The 15,724-nt window shown below is 41.7% G+C and overlaps 1 long non-coding RNA gene across 1 annotated transcript in view; it reads right to left on the bottom strand.

Moving 5' to 3' along the window:
* The window catches only part of LOC146384994 (uncharacterized), a 51,823-nt gene that overhangs the window by 2,776 nt on the left and 33,323 nt on the right, over positions 1–15,724 (bottom strand). The gene's annotated exons all lie outside the window — the stretch shown is intronic.

The raw sequence follows: 15,724 nt of genomic DNA, 5'->3' as shown, positions 1-15,724 counted from the left end.
CAAGGGGATTTAATATCTTGATGAAAAATTAAGTTGGTGTATTGGCAAAATATGTGGCTACACTTTATACATTCAGTCAACCAACTGATTTCTCATTCATGCAAATCTCAAAGCACTAATGCAGTTTGCAGCTTTTGTACCGTTGCAAACATCTTCAAGGCATTCTTGCTATGTGCAAAAGGAGAGTTCTATTAGTTTGTGCTATTTGTAGAGCCAGTTGCTGCTACCGGCATTATTGCAATATTAAAGGCATTTCAACATTTAATACAGAACGCAGAAGTGTCCTTTATGCAGATGATGTGTTATTATTCCTTCAGGATCTTTATTCTCCTCTGCCACAGTCATTTAGGGTTATTGATTCATTTTCAGAAGTTTCCAGCTACTCAATAAACTAGTTAAAGTCTACCATTTTACCACTTTGTCTGAACGAGGGGGTTGTGGCTGACAGTGATATCTTCGGATAGGAAACATTAAATATACCCATTAATTGTTGAACTTTACTCCGCTGCTTAAATAAATACAAGATGATTTGAAACCATTCCTAATCCTTCCTAAAATCAATTATCTATTTTCAGTGATCCCTACTTTTCCTAACACTTCCTGGTTTAAATCCATTAATTCATCTTTGTCAAAAAATTTATTGGAAAAATACAGAAAACTGATGGTCGACCAAGCTGCTTTCACTGCTCTGAGTTCAGTTATCTTCACTTTGTGTAGAAGCAGAGATGAGCAGTGATTATTCCACAGTGCACGTGCGCAAACAGCCAGGAAAAGCTGTTGGCCTCTCAGCTTGACAAGCTCAAGCCATTATTAATGGAAAATAGACACGCCCATGTAAGTGAGACATGCTACAAATGTCAGAAGAATTGGAGTTAAGTGGAGGCAAGTCTGCTTCCAGAGATAACAGCCAAGTATGACCACAAGATGGCAGCAATTTAAACCATGGATCCAAATATGCAAGAAGCCTCATTACAGATTGCTGTTGGAGAGAGGAATCACTTTCATTTCAGGTCCTTTTTATTGATGTCTATTTGTAGATTCCAGTTGCAGAACACCACTGACATAAATGTATGCATTCAGAATCATATCTGCTTCAAAATCTGAAAAGCACAAGTGACATATGCTACATAAATGCAAGCTATTATATCTGTAAACAGTTACCATAGCTGGGAGTTCAAAAGCATTAAAAAGCAACATATCATATATATTGTTTTTTATGCAATACAACAGCATCCCCTAACCCTCACGCTACAAGGCTGCAGTACAAAGCATTCCACTAACAGAGACGCCCTTTGAGCTAATTAGAAATAATTAGAATCATTATGTCATCTTACGATTCAATGTATCCAATTGTTATTGCATTCTGACAAACCACAAAGCCATTTTTTTTTCTTTTTTGTTGTGCTTTTGCTGATCAGTAATTAAGCTTTAACAGGTCAGCCATGCTGTGTGTGTCCCTCTACTTGTTTGGCCCCAAATAATGAAATATTAACTCAAGCACTGTTTTTGTGTTCAGTACGTTCATGTAGCCTTTATAAAAACAATTATTCATCTATCAGAATGATGCATCATCAGTCTGTTACGGAGATAAAAAGTAATTATCTTTAAATTTCCATTTTAAAAAATTAACCCAATAAGAATTAACAAGAAACTTAATTAGTACATTATTCGTTTAAATTCATTTGTGAAAAGGAATTACATTACCTTTTTAAACATGAGCTTATAATCTTGTGATTTTCATTGAATATAAGCTGTTGTTCTCTAACTAAACATATAAAATACTTTGTGTTTTTGGTATTTTTGAGCTGTTTCAAAAGTTACATTTGAAATTAGCCACAACTTCTGAAAAACCACATGCCATTACTCCTCTTTAGTAGCTGGATTTGGAAGATAACTATGCATAGGCACATGAAAAGGACAGAAACAGACAAGTTGTATGCTTGGTGGGGGGGGGGGGGATTATTTTCTGATTTTGTGAGTGAATACCTCAGTAGCATCAGCCATCTACAAATGAAGTTCTCTGGCAGCTGGCAGATTTAGCTTTCTTGCTGGAGGTCCTGAAATACTTTAAAGTACCTTCATAAACTATCATTGAGGACAGTGATCATTGAGAGAAGGGAAAAGTTTGAACATATCCTCGTAAAGGTTAGCCCCCTGATTTCAACACAATACATTCCACTTGTAGAGCAGATTGAAGCCAGAGACACTGCACAACCAACAAAGCCTAAGGATGTTTGCATTGAAGGTCTGGGACAGCAGAACACAGTAAGAACACAGTACATCTAGTATCTTCCTATTTGGGGTCATCCACAGCATAATTTTTAACAAATTACTTAAGGATAATTTTGTGTGACTGCATGCATCTCTGTAGCTATACACATAAGAAAGCTTTAAAATGAAATATTAGCAGGAGTTTGTTGCACACAAGTCTCTTTGTATTTATGTGAAGCTAGCTAAAATAAAACTCCCACTTAGCAATTGAATGTAGTATCAGTTTTATTTCACACTGAATGTGATGAATCTCAGAGCCTTAAAAATGTGAAACTGTTCAAATGTTCTGGCTCTGGACTACAAGTGCTCCACTAAATGAGATTTTAGAAAAGAAAAGAATGGTGAGATAGATGGAAAGAAAAAGTACGTATTAGGTTTAAAGAGGTAAGTGCTCACATTCTAAAGTAACTTTTTCCACAAGCTAAGGACCACAGAGGAGAATACTTCAGGGCTAGTTGTCATTTATTTACTGAGCACAGTGAAGGAGGAGGCCCATAAATCAGAACGAGGCAGTTAACATGGGTTGGTGCTCCGATAGTGGCCGTCTAAAGGGCAACACTGATGATTTAGACTTGGATTCGCTCTTATTCCTGATGATATTTTTTAAAGTGTCTTCTTATTCCTATTGAATTTTAAAATCGATTTAAATGTATGTCAGTTTGGATAAGTGCCCTACTTATATTATGTGATGTGATTTGTTGGAGCCCCCCAAGTAAGTCAAGGTCTCAAACAATCCATTTTAGCTCCTTTCCCAAACTCCGAGCCAACTTTTTCTGATTGTCTGCCCCTCACAAACAAAAGATTTGCACAGCATGTAAGTGGGGATTTTGGGTTCACAGAGCTCTGCGTCTGAGATGGCCATATTATAGATAACTGTTCTCGTTACATCATACAAAGCCAAGAGCATCAAGAGTAAAGCTATCTGAAATCAAGCATTTAGAGCAGTCGAAAGCCTGAGCTTTTCACTGACCTCGTTATTTGAAACTTTTGCCATGTTTGAAATGAGCATTCGTCTTCGTAACATTACGTGTCACAGATGAATAAGGAATCCTAAGACGATCCCTGTAACCACATCCAAAAATATTCAAATTGTTGACTGATTTTGGGTTCGCCTTGTCTTGCAGGCACTGACGAGATTTTTTTTTCTATTTTGTCGTTTAAGCACTTCATACAGCTACAAGATAAGCTTTGCAGCCATATGCAAATGTGTTTTCAATAATTACATGGCTTTCTTGTATGGGGTTTTCTCACAATGAATAGGTTCACATAAGGTTTCCATTTGGCTGCGTTTTATCACCATAGAAACTGTGTTTAGCTGCTAGGCCATGTAAGTCTTTTGTTTTTACAACATCAGCTAATTGTTTTCACAAGGATAATACCATAAGTGATATGATGTTTCCAATTTACTGTCTGCTTGTATGATAAAATTATATGTCTGGAGCCTCAATCTGCTATCACACGTCTTCCTCTGCAATTATCCTAGAGGTGTGTTGTATCAAATGACTTTACTTCCATTTGGCCATTATGGATATTTTCAGACATGCAGCTCAACCAAAGCTCTTGGTAATCAAATACTGGAGCCTGAGGTGATAGGAAGGAGAAGTGAATCAAAACAGCTCAAATTCTAAATAATTTCTGCCCTCATTGAGAGCATATATTGATAGGCAATGATGTGTGTGTTAATTTGACCAGAGCTGTTTCCCCATGGCCAGACCAAGAGGCACCCGCAGTGAGAGTAGGGAAGAAGAAAGGGAGAGAGCTATGAACAAGGCGTGAAAAACAGTGGGTGGGGGTAGAGATAGCTCAGGATACAGAGAGAAATGCAGCAGCCGGGAAATGGATGAGAACGCAGATAAGGGGAAAATGAAACTGTGCAAGACATCAAGGGAGCGAGTGAAGGAACGGGTGGAAAAAGGTGTTTGAATAACAGAATGGGTGAAGTGTGGAGAGACGGGGTAGGAGTAGCTGGGATGAGATGAGATGAGTCTGTCTGGACTCGAGAGATGGATTAGTGTGTCTCCTGCTACCTGTGCGGGGGTCAGTGTTAAACTGCAAGGGCCAGATAAGGGCTTGGCAATAGCTTGAGTGTGGGCAAGAATTGACTGGTTACCTCATTGATTTAACTGGGAGAGACCACAGAGCGATGAGCAGAGTTCATACTAATACAGCTGTTTATCAATGTGTCAGGGCCTATGCGGAGCCCACCGAGGCCCGTGTCTGTGACCATATCAGCTGAGCTAATGGTGCTCGCTTCAACAGAAACTGACAAGTACTAGAGTCATCAGACACTACAGTGAGAGCTCAACTTTGTTTTCTATTTTTTATCTTGGAATGACATTCCAAAATCCAGATATTTATTTGTTTCGTCATAACATATTTTGAAGTGCGCAGATGTGTTATATAATAGTTATTCAAATACACATGTAGTCTGAACATAACATGCATGTATTACAAATGCATCAGGGAAATTTGGTAAATATCCAAACATCTTAAAGACAGCAGTTATTCTGTTATAAAATTACTTTGAAGTTTTCTTTTCTTTTTTGCCTGTCCTGTTTGGATCTTTAGCCATCAGAATTGTTGTCTGAAGGCCAAGAAAGATGCCAAGTGGATTTACTTTACCAAGTGGATCATCATGGCCTTGCCATATTGGTCCATTTGATTGACCTTTATTATAATTATGTATTTATTTTATTTCCGTTTTTTAAAGACGGGACAGACATGACTGGGGGATAGGAGAGGGAGAAAGAATGAAAGAAAGAGAGGGGGAGAAAGAAAAATAGAGGGGAGAAGAGATGGTGAGAAAGGGGGAAAGGAAAAAAAAGAAAAACAAACAAAACACCTGGATCACCTGTATGGAGATAAAAATAAACTAGCTAACAATAGATAACAGTAGATACTTTTTTAATTTCACCTGTTGAGAATGAAAAAAGAAAACAAGCAGAAGAAAACGAGAGCAATAGAATAAACAACATCACGATGATCTATGGGAATATAACTGTAAATACTAAATATTAAACATTATTGTGCAGCACGTAAGATCGACAGCGCACAGTGTGCTTTGAGGTAGGAGCCAAAAAGGGTGTAGTTTGTGTGTGTGAGCACCCGTGTGTACACCTGTGAGCATGAACGCGCTTGTTTTTAAAAGGTTCCTTCACGTAATGATCTGCTAGAGTGTGTGGGGAGCCACAGCCCCGTCCACCAGGACATGAAGCAGGTATGGAGGAGATCAAGACTCCAGACATCCAGAGGCCCCCAGAACACAAGAGACCAAGGAAGACCAACAGAGGGCTGACTCTCGTCAGCTCTATCCCAGAAAGAGCTGACGAGAGTCCCAGATGAGGGGTCCCTCAGCAGCCGCGGAGCAGAATGGTAAATGGTAAATGGCCTGCATTTGTATAGCGCTTTTCTAGTCCATAGGACCCCAAAGCGCTTTACACTACATTCAGTCATTCACCCATTCACGCACACATTCACACACTGGCGATAGCAAGCTACATTGTAGCCACAGCCACCCTGGGGCGCACTGACAGAGGCGAGGCTGCCGGACACAGGCGCCACCGGGCCCTCTGACCACCACCAGTAGGCAAACATGGGGTTAGTATCTTGCCCAAGGATATTTGGCATGGGATCGAACCACCGACCTTCTGATTAGTGGCTGACCTGCTCTGCCACCTGAGCTACAGCCACCCTGCAGAAGCCAGGGGGGGTAGCAGTGACGTGCCCGTGAGCTCCGCCGGCAGCCAGCTGTGCCAGAGTGACCGAGCCCCAGGCCGAGGGCACCCCACCCCCGAAGTGGCCCGAGCGAGCCCCAGGCTCCAGGCCCCGATAAGCAGCCACCAAGGAGTGAGCCGGCGTGTACCTGGACGCCCATCCCCGGACACAAAGAACCACCAACGCACCGATGTCTGAGGGCGTCTGCCACTGGCAGGGGAAGTGGTGGGGGAGATAGGCCTCCATACCTTGGAGGGCCCGAGATGTCCCCAGAGAGGTGGCGTCTGGTACCCAACCTGACATATGGACACAAGCAAACAGGCACACACAGATACAAACATCCATTCCCACCCTCATGCTCTCATATGCAATTACTCAACACTCACCCAACGTGGAGACAGACATAGAGAGACACTGTACACACCATCACACTCCCCAAGCGTACTCTAAGCCCCGGGTCTAGGTACCTTTGCCCCCGGAGGGGGAAACTGCACCCAGACCCAGGTGGTGTTACCCTTTTCCCTGGGGTGGGGAGAAGCAGACCGCCCCGACTCCGCAGCAGCAGGGAGGCCCCACATTCCAGACCCCAGTCGGACGGCCAACTTCTCCTCCTAGCCCCCCCGCTCCAGCAGGCCGCAGAGAACGGGGGTGAGAGAAGACTCCAAACCTCCCTCCGCCCGCTCATATGTAGTGTTGATGCATGTGTGTTCTAAGGTGCCTTTAAAACCCAGGAGGGCATGGAGCTACCTGCCAGAGAGCAGCAGGTAAGCGCATAGCCCCTCCTGCTAGCCCTCAATGTCTACGTGTATTTAAAATTGAGAGGTGGGCAACGACGCCAGGGGTGAGGTTGTACACCCTGATGGTCTTTTGGATTCCGTGTAGCGTGCCCACCCCCAAGATCCTATATGTATGTGTTATGAGAGTGTGAGTAATGTGATTGTCTAAGTTGTGAGATAAAATTGAGGCACAGGCAGCCAGAAGGGGACAGAGGGGGAGGGATGCCTCCCCTGCACCCTGGTGACACATCTTTACCCCAAGGCCCTGCATGTGTGGGTGATTGTGGTGGAGCGGGACGAGGGAGGCAGCTGGAGATGGGGAGGGAAGGAAGGGAGGGGCAGACCCCAGATTTTTGATTGTAAATTATCCTGTGGGGCTAGTCTGCAGAGGGGATGAAGCCTATCACATGGGTCATGGAGCAAGATGCAGGCTATGCCCTGGGCAGGCAGCAGGGACAACCATTTGTTTTCCACCAACGACCAATTTAAAGTCACTAGTTCATCTAATAGGCATGTCTTTGAACTTTGGGAGGAAACTGGAGTAAACGGAAGGAACTCATGCAGCTATGGGGAGAACATGCAAACTCAACACCAAAGGCCCCAGCTGGCCAGTGGATTTAAACCCAGGAACCTCTTACTGTGAGATGGCAGGGCTAAGCACTACACCACGTGCTGACTCAAAATCAAAACAGTCAAAATATGTTGCATTCTGTAAGTCTGGAAAATATTCTGATGTCCGTGGTTTTATAAATATTTGGAATTAAACAGCTGTGTGCTGGAGTCTAGCTTGCATCCTGGCTTAATGTTTGCTATTCGTGTAGCATAAACAATGTAACTATACAGCAGTATCTCAATATATCAAACAAGCAAAAGAGCTGCATGACATATTGGCAACAGATTGGCTTCCAGTTGATGTAAAAACCTACTAGTAAGTTTTCTACTATTAGAAACATTCTTTAGTTAGCTAGTTGGATTACTTTTACTGCTCAACCGCACTGTTGCTTCACAGCAAGAAGGTCCAGGATTCAAATTCACCACGTGGTCGTTTGCATGCTCTCTCTGTGTCTGCATGGGTTCTCTCTGGCCCACTGTCCAGACACCCAGTTACCAGAGTTAGGTTAATTGGTGATTGTAAATTGCTTGTAGGTTTGAATGTGTGTGTGGATAGTTGTGTGTGTCTGTTAGCCTTGCTAAAGTCCAGGATTTACTGTTTGTCTTGTCCTATGGCAGCTGAAGTGGAAGAAGATGGATGGATGGATGGATGGATGGATGAAACTCTACGTCTATTTCGCTTTGTGGGAATACCTCCATTTGCTTGTCAAAATCGAGATAAGACACACTGCCTAACACTCTAATATCGGTACACCACATAAGAAGCTGTAGCCGAGATATGGTTAGGTTCTTTTATCATTAGAAAAAGGAAGGAGAGATAAATGTAAGCCTGGAAATGAACTGAATTCCATTTCCTACTTTATCGCCTTCTGTATATACAAACTTATAACAATCTGAATTATCTATAAAGTTAAAATCGAATCCAGAGGAAGAAGCCATAATGAAAAATGGCTCTAAGACGTGTGCAAGACTTTGCATGCACAGACAGTAAACACACTAAAACAGAGGGCTATTCTCAGCAGGGCGAAGCCTTTTATTTCTTGTTCCGGGACTTGTCCCATTCTGACATTTGTTTTGAGGGCGGTGGTGTCGGTGCAGGGCAGGTGGTGGGTGGTTGATGCTTGGAGAGGAACAGCCCAGGGTAGGATGTCTATAATTACATATTGATTTCTTGGGGGCTGCTGTTCTGCTAGTGTTGTGAAAGTGCAGAATAAATCACTCGGCCTCTATGATAGCTGAGTATTTATTCTCTTTAATTCTGTTTATGGTGATCTTGATTCATGCCCTCCAACCCTAGACACGCATCAGTGCGGCTGCCCACTTCATGTCAGAGACAGATGATGGTACATGGCTGTGAGTTTGTGTCTGTCCTTATGTGTTTTTATGTGCAAGTGTGTGGAAGTCTTACAGACTAGTGGCTGGTTTATGCATTAACAAGTGAGCGTGCTGACAGCCTTAAAATATGAAGACCCTTAGGGTTAAATGATGATTTAAAGTCAGTGATCCTTATCTCAGCCTGAGATACTCTTTTTAGTAAAACAGTGTCTGAATCATAATACTGTGTTTATCCCTCATCCTACATATTGGGGTGCATTTAGAGCACAGCATTATATTTTTGTCATATCTCAGATTTTTTTCTATCATTCCAGTTCTGGCTTTTTGTTTGTTTGTTTGACTTTGTCAGTCATTTTGTTCCTAATGGAACAAAACACCGTTGTTTTTTTATTTCTGCTTTTATTGGTGCTTTTTAAAACTGCAAATGTTTTGGGTCCCAGTGGACTTCAGGGAAAAGCACCAAATTAAACCTATGCAGTTTAAATAAATGGAAGTGTTTATTCAGTTAATGTTTGCCGTGAGACATAATTAATGTCACGCAGTATCAAGAGGGATAGGGCTATTCTGTCAGTCATTTTAAAAATGAAACGTCTCCACCCTTCTGGAAGGGAAAATTCCCTTTCGGCTGTCTCAGGATCTCGTCTCTGCTTTTTGCAGATGATGTTCTTTTGCCCTCATCAGGTGATGACTTCCAATTTACACTGGCAAGGTTTGCAGCTGAGTGTGAAGCAGTTGGAATTGGCATCTCTCAAGCCATCCTCTGAGGTCCTCTGAAAGTATGGAGTACCCACTCCAGGTCAGGTATGAGTTGCTGCCCCAGGTGGATGTGTATAAGTACCTCAAGGTCTTGTTCATGGGTGAGGGGAGAGTAGAGCTGGACACTGACAGACAGATGTTGTACTGCTGTGGTGACGAGAGAGCTGAGCTCGAAAGCAAAGCTGTTGAGTTACAGGTCAGTCCGCTCTCACCTGTGGTCATGAGTTGTAGGTAGTGACTGAAATAATAAGAATGAGAACACAAGCAGCAGAAATAAGTTTTCTCCGAAGGATGTCTTAGTAGAGCAGCTACTCCTCTTCATCAAAAGGTGTCAGCTGCATCTGACCAGAATTCCTCCTGGACACCTCGTAGGTGTTTCTGGTATGACCTTCCACAGAGAAGGCTCTTTGGGCAGACTCAGAACACGCTGGAGAGATCTCTAGGTTACCTGATGTTGTGTATGGAGCAGGGCGATATGACCAAAAATATTTATCACGATATGCATTTGAAAATTTGCGATAACGATATAACTGACAATATAATTGACACTAGACAAAATACTTTACAACTCCACAATTTTATTAGTGCAAAAAAAAAAATCAATGTATTTTCACTTAAACAAGCAGCTGTTTTTTTTATGTGCATTAAAGTTATATAAAAATGTAACAGTACAAATGCAAATTCCTTGCTGGCAGTTTAACCAAAAGGCATTTCCAGTGGAAACTGGCCGACGTATCCTCAGCATAACCATGTATAATATCTGCAAAACTTAAAAAGAGTATATATACACACACAATACGGTAATATTATGTTGAAGCACAGTACGTATCACTCCGCGAAGCTCCTGCCTACGATAGCCGTAATGCTCCGACAATCCATCAAGCGGTGCGGCTTCGTAGCTGAGCAAAGTCGTACTGAAACATTTGACAGATTTTTGAGCGCCGTGTACATAAACTCGTTTCAAGGTCAGTAAACACAACCAGAATTCATACATAAGGCACATGGGATTATAAGGGGCACTGTCGATTTTCAGAAAAATCAAAGGATTGATTTTAAGTGTGCCGTATTTTACAAAAAACACTGTAATAACGACGGCCCGCTAGCACACTCTACCAAAAATAGTGCTTTGTTGTGTATCTGACGGATGAAAGCTAAACCAGTTCCACACCACTGAAGTTGCAGCATTTTTACAAACCAGTTCTGGTTCATCTGTTTCATTCAATGATCCGCTTTTGCCCTTCTCATTCTCCGTCGCCGCCATGCTTTTTCCGCCATGTGCGTATGAAAACAAAGGCTCTGCCCATATTCTATCGCAATACTTCATTTTCTTATCGTTGCCCAAAATTATACCGGAAATACCATGAACAGTATGATATGGCCCAGCCCTAGTTGTGTATACATTTAATATTGCTTTGTTTCTGATTTGTTACATTACATAAATACGACATAAATAACGTTTAAATGAAATTACTGAAAAAACAGTTGATACCTGAATTAAAGGATAGCAAACAGGCTTTTAAGTAACAATGGATAAAAGCTACAAGTTATAATCAAGTAAAATTTACAAAATGTGCAAATAATTTTGTAACTAAGCAATAATTATAATAATATTTTTTTATCTATTGGTTGACATTAATTGCACAAACAATAATAATAATCTGAGAAAACATATGTTTTGATATCATAGTTGGTTCTCGCAGTAAATTATTTTTTGCGTCCCCGGGGACTCGTTAGTAGTTTGTGTATGTCAAATATGTCGATAGGATGAGAGTTACACAATGATATGAGAAGAGCAGTAAAATTTATAGTAGTAAAATAATTTGGCATGGTGCAATGGCAAGCTGTGGTATTCATTGTCACTGTTAGGTTAGCTCGAGGGCAGCAATCATCAAACTGAAATTAAGCTGATGATGCTTTCAGTGTCACTGGCCAAATTCCACTTTTATACAGCTAGGGGTTTGGAAAGCAAGCATGATAATGTAATAGCTAATATAGTGTACAGTCAGTTAATCACATGCTAGTCTACTACAGCAGTAAAAGATATATATGAATATATATTTGTGTAAAATGCATTTCTTCACCCTTTGTCTCTCTTTTCTATGGAAAAGTTTGAAACACATCTATCTTGAAAGTGTAGATGGAGGCAAATATTTCAGAGGACCAATGCAAAAAGAAGTTATTTAACGGTGGTATCTTTAAATTGTGCACATAGAAGTCTGGAAAAAATATTCAATTGAAACTATCAACAAGTAAGGTGAAAGCGTGGAGAAAAGAGTTTGAGCGAGAGAAAAGAACTGGTTAACTGCCTTCGGAGCTCTTCAGCTTGCTGTCATACAGGATGTCTGACTATGGGCCTATGATACGCTGAATTGAACATGAATTAAAGGGAGAGATAGAACCAGAGAGCTGGGAGAAGCCTGACAGGGGTATGAACACGAGTGAACACAGAAATGGTAAGGCAGGAAGGAAGGAAGAGTGAAGGAGTGAATGCTATATTGCCAGTAGGCATTGGCATTTAAGATTCATTATGGGCAACCGTGCCTGTTTCAACACGGAGAAACTCGGCTGTCACCCTGATATACGACAGCAATATTTCCCTCTAAATTCTGATGGCCTACAGTAATTTGGTATTTAGTAAGTGATGTTTAACAATCCTTTTTCTTTTTCTCCCTCCCGCTCTTTGTAATCTACACAATGACATGCAGCTTTTAGCAGGTACTGTAAATAAGCAAGATAAAGACTATCTGGGTTTATTTGTATTGGGGGAGATATCGTTGTTGGCTCCACAAACTCTGTTATTTAATATGAAACAACATCAGGTTGCACAGGCAGGTGCATTAGAAACGGGCTTTCAGGGATTTAAAAGAACATCTACAACAAGACTTGACAGTCATGCTGCTTGTTCAGATAGGTGGCATGATTTAAACAATCTATGAAACCTGAGCTGCTGTTCACAGAAACGTGTGTAGTGTCTGACAAGGGGATTTCATGCATCTGTTAGACGCTACGTCGGATTCTGTGCACAGTAGCTCTAGATTGTGCACAAAAACATACAGTCCAGTGAGGGGATTTTGTATATTTCACACATCTGTTAGATTTAACCCTTTAAACTCTAACCTAATTTAGCCTTTAAACCAGGGGTGGACAACCCCAGGCCTCAAGGGCTGCAGGTTTTAGATGTATCCTTGATCCAACACAGCTGAATTAAATGGCTAAATTACCTCCTCCACATGTCTTGCGGTCAGTGTTGGGGAGTAACGGAATACATGTACCGCCGTTACGTATTTAAAATACAAAATATGAGTAACTGTATTCCGTTACAGTTACCGTTTAAAAAAGGTGGTATTTAGAATACAGTTACTTTGTTAAAATAAAGGGATTACATGGCAGTATTTTCCTGTTTCATATTGTTGCGGGTCAGGACTGTTTGGGTTTTGTTTGACAGTTCTGTTGTTCCAGGCGGCAGCGTTATGGTTGCCATGGTTACATGGTGACACGCCCTCTCTCTCTCTGCGACTGTGTGTTTCCTGGGTGAGAGAGTTCCTTTTTGTTGTTGTTGTTGTGCTAAGCTAATAGGCCGAATGCTACAGGCATAGCCCTAAAGAATGCAGCCTCATGGGCAGTGTAGTCCGTGCTGCAGGGAGAATGGACTGCCATACCCCTTATGTGTCTGTGAGCGCATGGAGGAAGAAAAAGGAGAGTGGAAAAGTACGAGTTGTCATTGAGCAGAAACGGGAGCTGGAAGCATGTAAATATAATAATAACCACTGCAGCCAAAAAGAGTGCCTGATGAGCCCAGTTGTAAGTAAGCTGTTAAGACTTGACTGTTTTCCTCCGAAACAATAAGTTCCGTTGCAGCAGCCTTTCAACGCCTCTCTCTGTCTCTCGCTTGCAAAGTTGACCCAGATAACAAAGTAAAGCTATTTTTCGGCTACGAACCCAACACGGAACCCAACGTATTAGCCAGAGTTCCCTTTACTACGGTTAGGAGCCGCGGACCTCCAGTAATAGTAATAAATCACACAGCAATAGTACATTCATGTAGTTGTAAAAAGCATGATAATATATCAAGTAATCCAAAGTATTCAGAACACGTTACTCTCATTGAGTAACGTAACTGAATACGTTACAAAATACATTTTGGGGCATGTATTCTGTAATCTGTAGTGGAATACATTTTAAAAGTAACCTTCCCAACACTGCTTGCGGTTCTCCAGAGGCCTGGTAATGAACTAATGATTTGATTCAGGTGTGTTGACCCAGGCTGAGATCTAAAACCTGCAGGACACTGGCTCTTGAGGCCTGGAGTTGTCCACCCCTGCTTTAAACGTTCACCCATCACCGGCGACGGGTGAGGGTCTAAAGGGTTAAGGAAAAAAGACTTTACCTTAAGATGTTTTAAGTAGTAGTGGGTCTTTTTTCTTTTTGAGCCTTAATGTTGTCTTGTTGGTTGGTCCCCCACTTGAAATGTATTAAAAACTACTAGATGACTTGCCCTCATATTTCACCCAGTGGTCCACAGACTTTTATATTTGGTTACAGTGAGACGTCACCTTGACCTAACATCACACTAAGTTAATGTTTGGTCATGGTAAGAATTATGGTTTTGAATGAACTGTCGGATTAGTAGTAGTTCTTACTGTATCTATCTATCTAATGCTACCTGTAAACATCATGCCTTTTGCATTTGTCTCAACTATGAGCATTCGCTGTAATCACAAAAAAGCAAAGTGTGTTTTGGGATTTTTTAATTATTATTATTTTTATGTATAGGACTGCATGGCACTGTTGGTTTTTTTGTGTGTGTTTTATGTGGTTCTCAAATCATAAAATGTTAGATGATACGATAAAATTTGAGATGATAAGATCTGCACCATGCACTTTATGATTTTTTTAAAAAGTTGGTGTAAAATGGAAAGACACTAACTATGAAGAATACTAAGAGCACGCTCATAGCTGCTAAGTGCATTTAGGTACAGTATTAACCCCATATATGTCACACATTTTAGCATAAATTTGGAGCGCTGTACAGAGACACTTTAGACATGGGACAATAGACTTGAAAGTTACACTTTATGTCATGTTTACATTTTGTATGTCCTGCATGTACAGGACATTAAATTGAGATATTAAACTTTTAGGCAGAAACCTAAAAGACTCAGATGAAATGTTTTACATATATTATTTTATGTATAGCCTTTCAAAGCCAATCTGTATCTATGGCTTTGCAGTTGTGGTTTGCATTCACTTGACATGTGAGTGTGTAACACACAGACTTTCTGCTTTTGTTTGCAAAGTCAAATTAGCATCTTCAGCTGTGTCTCTTGAGCATTCAGTAGATTTATCTGGTGATGTCCGCTAGAGGCATTTTCCCAGAAGATCTTCATGCCAGTGAAGCACAGGCCTTAAATCTCAAATCAGTGTAGCTGCAGTCTTTGCTTTGGGCTACGTGGCATTGATATGAAGGCAATTCCAGCCTTCTTTCATGGAGGCTGCTGTCATTCAGCCCCAAGCAAAGTTCCACACAGCCCAGCATGGCAAACCTCTGCTGGATATCTCGCATTTTCTCATCATCATTCCTCACCTGGGGAGCTGCATCCAGCCATGGATGCATACACGACAAGAAAGAGAACGAGGAGCGAGAGAGAGAAAGAGAAAGAGAGATGAAACTTCCATGACACGCAGGGTTGGTGTGGGCAACCACAATGAAAATTCAAAGGTGAACTTTTCTCCAGGACTCTCGGTGATGAGAGTAAAGACAGCCTGGAGAGGTGCGAGGGAGGGGAAGAGGGGCTGGGGGAGTCAGTGAGTGAAGATAGCCCCTGGACGTGATGAAGGAAGAAGACAGAGTTTATCGCTGGGCTTTTAATCCCACTATTCCTTTTTAGTATACCCCCCTTATCTTCTCTTTATTCCCTATCACCTTAATTTTTCATTTATTTCATCCACTTTTTCGTTTTGAACTTTCTGTGTTATATTTGTTCTCCACCAATGCTGCACATCCTCCCCCGGATGTGGTAGGTGTGAGAAGAAGTCTGACCACAGACCGAGGGAAGCATCCAGAGACTGGGTTGGGAGGTGGCAGATGTCTCAGTGGAGATCTCTGAGGACATCGCAGTCTCCATGCAGTCTCCACACACACACACACACACACACACACACGGAAGTATATCGGCTCCACTGTTCTCTCTCTCCGCATCAGCTTGTCTGTCTCCCTCTTCCAGGAAATGTGCGGTGCTGTGTTATGATCGATGGGTTGC

The sequence above is a fragment of the Perissodus microlepis genome, chromosome 6, assembly GCF_051167445.1.
Source record: "Perissodus microlepis isolate ML-2025 ecotype Zambia chromosome 6, ASM5116744v1, whole genome shotgun sequence".
NCBI lineage: Eukaryota > Metazoa > Chordata > Actinopteri > Cichliformes > Cichlidae > Perissodus > Perissodus microlepis.
The sequence above is the reverse complement of the archived record's forward strand: the minus strand, read 5'-3'. Positions and strand labels throughout refer to the sequence as shown.